Source organism: Schistocerca piceifrons, unplaced genomic scaffold (genome assembly GCF_021461385.2).
Source record: "Schistocerca piceifrons isolate TAMUIC-IGC-003096 unplaced genomic scaffold, iqSchPice1.1 HiC_scaffold_943, whole genome shotgun sequence".
Taxonomy (NCBI): Eukaryota; Metazoa; Arthropoda; class Insecta; order Orthoptera; family Acrididae; genus Schistocerca; species Schistocerca piceifrons.
Genome location: NW_025729216.1, coordinates 662,501 through 670,000, shown reverse-complemented (window position 1 = coordinate 670,000; position 7,500 = coordinate 662,501). Strand labels below are relative to the sequence as shown.

The 7,500-nt window shown below is 56.9% G+C and overlaps 2 non-coding genes and 1 pseudogene across 2 annotated transcripts; all 3 read right to left on the bottom strand.

Annotated features, from left to right (window-relative positions):
* LOC124772523 overlaps positions 1-1,993 on the bottom strand; it is a 6,331-nt pseudogene extending 4,338 nt beyond the window's left edge.
* A 188-nt stretch (positions 1,994-2,181) lies between these two features.
* Positions 2,182-2,336, bottom strand: LOC124773006. Its single transcript, XR_007014456.1, has one exon. It is a non-coding gene; the product is annotated as a 5.8S ribosomal RNA (ribosomal RNA).
* A 351-nt stretch (positions 2,337-2,687) lies between these two features.
* Positions 2,688-4,596, bottom strand: LOC124772811. The gene has a single exon (XR_007014271.1). It is a non-coding gene; the product is annotated as a small subunit ribosomal RNA (ribosomal RNA).
* Between the last annotated feature and the right edge of the window lie 2,904 nt (positions 4,597-7,500).

Genomic DNA, 7,500 nt, shown 5'->3' with positions numbered 1-7,500 from the left:
GGAACCGGATTCCCTTTCGCCCAACGGGGGCCAGCACAAAGCGCATCATGCTATGACGGCCCCCATCAACATCGGATTTCTCCTAGGGCTTAGGATCGACTGACTCGTGTGCAACGGCTGTTCACACGAAACCCTTCTCCGCGTCAGCCCTCCAGGGCCTCGCTGGAGTATTTGCTACTACCACCAAGATCTGCACCGACGGCGGCTCCAGGCAGGCTCACGCCCAGACCCTTCTGCGCCCACCGCCGCGACCCTCCTACTCGTCAGGGCTTCGCGGCCGGCCGCAAGGACCGGCCATGACTGCCAGACTGACGGCCGAGTATAGGCACGACGCTTCAGCGCCATCCATTTTCAGGGCTAGTTGCTTCGGCAGGTGAGTTGTTACACACTCCTTAGCGGATTCCGACTTCCATGGCCACCGTCCTGCTGTCTTAAGCAACCAACGCCTTTCATGGTTTCCCATGAGCGTCGATTCGGGCGCCTTAACTCGGCGTTTGGTTCATCCCACAGCGCCAGTTCTGCTTACCAAAAGTGGCCCACTTGGCACTCCGATCCGAGTCGTTTGCTCGCGGCTTCAGCATATCAAGCAAGCTGGAGATCTCACCCATTTAAAGTTTGAGAATAGGTTGAGGTCGTTTCGGCCCCAAGGCCTCTAATCATTCGCTTTACCGGATGAGACTCGTACGAGCACCAGCTATCCTGAGGGAAACTTCGGAGGGAACCAGCTACTAGATGGTTCGATTAGTCTTTCGCCCCTATACCCAGCTCCGACGATCGATTTGCACGTCAGAATCGCTACGGACCTCCATCAGGGTTTCCCCTGACTTCGTCCTGGCCAGGCATAGTTCACCATCTTTCGGGTCCCAACGTGTACGCTCTAGGTGCGCCTCACCTCGCAATGAGGACGAGACGCCCCGGGAGTGCGGAGGCCGCCGCCCCGTGAAGGGCGGGGAAGCCCCATCCTCCCTCGGCCCGCGCAAGGCGAGACCTTCACTTTCATTACGCCTTTAGGTTTCGTACAGCCCAATGACTCGCGCACATGTTAGACTCCTTGGTCCGTGTTTCAAGACGGGTCGTGAAATTGTCCAAAGCTGAAGCGCCGCTGACGGGAGCGATTATTCCGCCCGAGAGCATCCCGAGCCAACAGCGGCGCGGGTCCGGGGCCGGGCCAGGTAGGTCCGTCATCCGGGAAGAACCGCGCGCGCTTGCCGGGAGCCCGAGCGCCCAAAGGGGCGAATCGACTCCTCCAGATATACCGCCGGGCAGCCAGCCAGGACACCGGGGCTCTGCCCAACAGACGCGAACCGAGGCCCGCGGAAGGACAGGCTGCGCACCCGGGCCGTAGGCCGGCACCCAGCGGGTCGCGACGTCCTACTAGGGGAGAAGTGCGGCCCACCGCACACCGGAACGGCCCCACCCCGCGGCGAGTGGAAAGGCAACCGGACACGACCCCGCCGCGGATTGCTCCGCGCGGGCGGCCGGCCCCATCTGCCGAGGGCGGAGGCCAGTGGCGGGATGGGCGTGAATCTCACCCGTTCGACCTTTCGGACTTCTCACGTTTACCCCAGAACGGTTTCACGTACTTTTGAACTCTCTCTTCAAAGTTCTTTTCAACTTTCCCTCACGGTACTTGTTCGCTATCGGTCTCGTGGTCATATTTAGTCTCAGATGGAGTTTACCACCCACTTGGAGCTGCACTCTCAAGCAACCCGACTCGAAGGAGAGGTCCCGCCGACGCTCGCACCGGCCGCTACGGGCCTGGCACCCTCTACGGGCCGTGGCCTCATTCAAGTTGGACTTGGGCTCGGCGCGAGGCGTCGGGGTAGTGGACCCTCCCAAACACCACATGCCACGACAGGCGGCAGCCTGCGGGGTTCGGTGCTGGACTCTTCCCTGTTCGCTCGCCGCTACTGGGGGAATCCTTGTTAGTTTCTTTTCCTCCGCTTAGTAATATGCTTAAATTCAGCGGGTAGTCTCGCCTGCTCTGAGGTAGTTGTACGAGGTGTCGCACGCCACACCGCCAGCCGGCTGTGCACGCTACCGAGAAAGTACCGGTATGCGAACCGCCAGGCGACGGGCGCGCATCGCACGTTTGAGGAGACGCGGCCGGCCCCACAGGCGGCCGCGACACTCCCAGGTCTGCGAAGCGGGGCAAACGCCGCGCGCTTCAGTATACGTAGCCGACCCTCAGCCAGACGTGGCCCGGGAACGGAATCCATGGACCGCAATGTGCGTTCGAAACGTCGATGTTCATGTGTCCTGCAGTTCACATGTCGACGCGCAATTTGCTGCGTTCTTCATCGACCCACGAGCCGAGTGATCCACCGTCCTGGGTGATCTTTTCTCAGTTTCCGCCGCCTCTTTCGAGACGGTCGCATAGGCGGGAGTGAGGCGTGTGGCGGCCCCTGTTCCAGCGTTCTGTGTCCAACGGCCTCACGGCCGACGGGCGTCGTACGGCTCCACACCGGAGCGGACAGGCACTCGGGCGAAAGTCATTCAAAACCGGCGCCAGGCGCCAGGTGCCGCACGCCAGCCGCTCCAGCGCTTCAGCGCTCGTACCACACAACATTGCCGCTAGTTTTGAGAGGCACGCGTGGTTCCGCACGCGGCGCACGGCTACTGCGAGCCGTACAGGTAGCGTGTTGCGCGACACGACACGCACATCGAAAGACATGCAGTCTAGTCGGTAATGATCCTTCCGCAGGTTCACCTACGGAAACCTTGTTACGACTTTTACTTCCTCTAAATGATCAAGTTTGGTCATCTTTCCGGTAGCATCGGCAACGACAGAGTCAATGCCGCGTACCAGTCCGAAGACCTCACTAAATCATTCAATCGGTAGTAGCGACGGGCGGTGTGTACAAAGGGCAGGGACGTAATCAACGCGAGCTTATGACTCGCGCTTACTGGGAATTCCTCGTTCATGGGGAACAATTGCAAGCCCCAATCCCTAGCACGAAGGAGGTTCAGCGGGTTACCCCGACCTTTCGGCCTAGGAAGACACGCTGATTCCTTCAGTGTAGCGCGCGTGCGGCCCAGAACATCTAAGGGCATCACAGACCTGTTATTGCTCAATCTCGTGCGGCTAGAAGCCGCCTGTCCCTCTAAGAAGAAAAGTAATCGCTGACAGCACGAAGGATGTCACGCGACTAGTTAGCAGGCTAGAGTCTCGTTCGTTATCGGAATTAACCAGACAAATCGCTCCACCAACTAAGAACGGCCATGCACCACCACCCACCGAATCAAGAAAGAGCTATCAATCTGTCAATCCTTCCGGTGTCCGGGCCTGGTGAGGTTTCCCGTGTTGAGTCAAATTAAGCCGCAGGCTCCACTCCTGGTGGTGCCCTTCCGTCAATTCCTTTAAGTTTCAGCTTTGCAACCATACTTCCCCCGGAACCCAAAAGCTTTGGTTTCCCGGAGGCTGCCCGCCGAGTCATCGGAGGAACTGCGGCGGATCGCTGGCTGGCATCGTTTATGGTTAGAACTAGGGCGGTATCTGATCGCCTTCGAACCTCTAACTTTCGTTCTTGATTAATGAAAACATACTTGGCAAATGCTTTCGCTTCTGTTCGTCTTGCGACGATCCAAGAATTTCACCTCTAACGTCGCAATACGAATGCCCCCGCCTGTCCCTATTAATCATTACCTCGGGTTCCGAAAACCAACAAAATAGAACCGAGGTCCTATTCCATTATTCCATGCACACAGTATTCAGGCGGGCTTGCCTGCTTTAAGCACTCTAATTTGTTCAAAGTAAACGTGCCGGCCCACCGAGACACTCAATAAAGAGCACCCTGGTAGGATTTCAACGGGGTCCGCCTCGGGACGCACGAGCACGCACGGGGCGGTCGCACGCCTTCAGCTCGCCCCACCGGCAGGACGTCCCACGATACATGCCAGTTAAACACCGACGGGCGGTGAACCAACAGCGTGGGACACAAATCCAACTACGAGCTTTTTAACCGCAACAACTTTAATATACGCTATTGGAGCTGGAATTACCGCGGCTGCTGGCACCAGACTTGCCCTCCAATAGATACTCGTTAAAGGATTTAAAGTGTACTCATTCCGATTACGGGGCCTCGGATGAGTCCCGTATCGTTATTTTTCGTCACTACCTCCCCGTGCCGGGAGTGGGTAATTTGCGCGCCTGCTGCCTTCCTTGGATGTGGTAGCCGTTTCTCAGGCTCCCTCTCCGGAATCGAACCCTGATTCCCCGTTACCCGTTACAACCATGGTAGGCGCAGAACCTACCATCGACAGTTGATAAGGCAGACATTTGAAAGATGCGTCGCCGGTACGAGGACCGTGCGATCAGCCCAAAGTTATTCAGAGTCACCAAGGCAAACGGACCGGACGAGCCGACCGATTGGTTTTGATCTAATAAAAGCGTCCCTTCCATCTCTGGTCGGGACTCTGTTTGCATGTATTAGCTCTAGAATTACCACAGTTATCCAAGTAACGTGGGTACGATCTAAGGAACCATAACTGATTTAATGAGCCATTCGCGGTTTCACCTTAATGCGGCTTGTACTGAGACATGCATGGCTTAATCTTTGAGACAAGCATATGACTACTGGCAGGATCAACCAGGGAGCTGCGTCAACTAGAGCTGAGCAGCCGGCCGCCCGGGAGTGTGTCCCGGGGGCCCGCGCGAACACGCAACCGTCCGCTCAATCATTCTGCAAACAGGAGGAGGCTGAGCTCCCCTGCACAATACACCTCGAAACCCTCTCAGGTCCCGGCGGCGCGCAGCGCCGTCCCAAGTACTTGGTCGGGTTCGAGAGAGGCGCAATCGCCCGGAGTTAGGCGAGTAGACGCTTTCGGTGCGACCACCCGTGCTCCCAACTGAGCTTGCCGCTGCCGACAGAGGCCCGGGAGCGTGCTGTCGTGGCATTGCCGGCGGGAGACAACACGCGCCACCTACGGTGACCGGCAGCTCCAACGCCAGCGCCACAGAAGGACAAAAGCCCCACTTGGGTGCCGAAGCGAACTCTCCCAGCACAGCGCACGCGCCAACACATCCGCACAGCTGCGATACAAACCACCAGCGAGAACCGCTGGGGCGACCGAGCAGCAGACGGCGTCGCGGCGCCGAGCGCCGGGCGGCGGCGCATCCTCAACGCACACAGTCCTCAATCGGACCAGCACACTGAAGATGTCCACCGCGCTTCGCACCGGGCCCGCGAGGACCTACTTTGGCCGCACGGCGCCGCGCGCAGGGTGCGCCGGCGCGCAGCTGCGACGCCTGCCGCGTCCGTCGGCCGGCGCGCCTGCCACTGGCCGCCCCCACCAGCCGGCTGTAGCGCGTGCGCCCACGCACCGCGCGGCCAGCACGCCGGGAGGCGCCCCCTCACCGGCCGGGGACGGTCCCACCCAGCCACCGCCGCGTATCGCTTCACACCCAGATGCCGTTCAGTTTCGTCGGCATGGTGGGTATCGCTGGAACAACCGGTTAGTACCTCAACCTATCGTCGCCATCACCGATTCACCCCTAGCGAGAACAACCGCACCACAACAGGTTACCATTTCTTCATTTGCGTAACTTCACCAGAAAACGCAGGCGTCCATCGCCATTTGCAACTTCAACGATTATTGCATGCCTGTGTCAGGTGTCACGCCACACTACGTCTGCCCACATACACGCAACAAAATGTGCACGCCTAGACAATACGTGGAAGGTGGCCCCCGTACGTATGCGATGTCCATTGCTCGAACGACTGTCAACCGGCCTCTGTAGCATGTCGCAGATATGGAACGCGGTGCACCATGCCATCACGGTGTGTGAGGAGAGACGACTAGGTCCGAATACATCAACAGACAGCTCATGCTGATCGCCATCCACGGCGTCCGTTCCTCCCACACGTCTCTATGGCGTACCACACTGCAATCCAGCTCTCATAGGGAGACGACACGTAGCTGCGTGCACAATATTTGCACTGTATGGTCCGCCGTTTTTGGGCGCAGTCGTTGTACGGTCACACATGTGCCACGATGTATCATTCAGTACATAAGGACGAATGTGCAGTACAGATTGTGGTTCACGCGTACGACATCAGCGGACAGTTGACACAGGCCGCACCACAACGTAGCCTGCGTACGTCGCATGCGAAGGGCATTGAACATGCAAACTTGTCACCAACCAGCTTGCGAAGGCAGGGGGCAAGGTGGGGACGTGGGGACGTGGGGAGGGGTGGGGGGGGGGGGCGGCATGTACGTCCTGCTGCCATCCACATTACAGTGTACAGCAGGAGCATGTGGAAAGTCAGCAAGACTTGCAAGGTGTTTAACATGAAGCGATACACAGGGGAGCGGGCAGTGCGAGTAGCGAACTATATTGCGAGGGTTGCGGGTGGGCAACACTACACTAATTGAACGAGTCGTATAACAATTACAGAGCAGGTTTAGGCGACAACGTGGGTTACGTTAGCGGACAACGTGGGTTAGGTTAGGGGACAACATGGGTTAGGTTAGGGGACAACATGGGTTAGGTTAGGGGACAACATGGGTTAGGTTAAGGCACAACATGGGTTAGGTTAAGGCACAACATGGGTTAGGTTAGGGGACAACATGGGTTAGGTTAGGGGACAACATGGGTTAGGTTAGGGGACAACATGGGTTAGGTTAGGGGACAACATGGGTTAGGTTAGGGGACAACATGGGTTAGGTTAGGGGACAACATGGGTTAGGTTAGGGGACAACATGGGTTAGGTTAGGGGACAACATGGGTTAGGTTAGGGGACAACATGGGTTAGGTTAGGGGACAACATGGGTTAGGTTAGGGGACAACATGGGTTAGGTTAGGGGACAACATGGGTTAGGTTAGGGTACAACATGGGTTAGGTTAAGGTACAACATGGGTTAGGTTAAGGTACAACATGGGTTAGGTTAAGGTACAACATGGGTTAGGTTAAGGTACAACATGGGTTAGGTTAAGGTACAACATGGGTTAGGTTAAGGCACAACATGGGTTAGGTTAAGGCACAACATGGGTTAGGTTAAGGCACAACATGGGTTAGGTTAAGGCACAACATGGGTTAGGTTAAGGCACAACATGGGTTAGGTTAAGGCACAACATGGGTTAGGTTAAGGCACAACATGGGTTAGGTTAAGGCACAACATGGGTTAGGTTAAGGCACAACATGGGTTAGGTTAAGGCACAACATGGGTTAGGTTAAGGCACAACATGGGTTAGGTTAAGGCACAACATAGGTTAGGTTAAGGTACAACATAGGTTAGGTTAGGTTACACGTTGTTGTAAGGAAAGGTGTAGGGGGGGGGGGCGGGGGCGGCACGTTCGTTGATAGTGATTATAGTAAGTGAATGCTTGTGACATGATGAGATTTGTCACGTCAGGATGCACCTTTGCCTTATTAGAGGCGGCGCTCCAATTCTATGCTTGTGTCAGACCTGTGTCTTTGACTCAGGTCATTGTTTGTGGGCTGTGACAGGAGGTACTATTGTGATGTTGGGTGCACCGTTGTATAGGACATGTGTGGG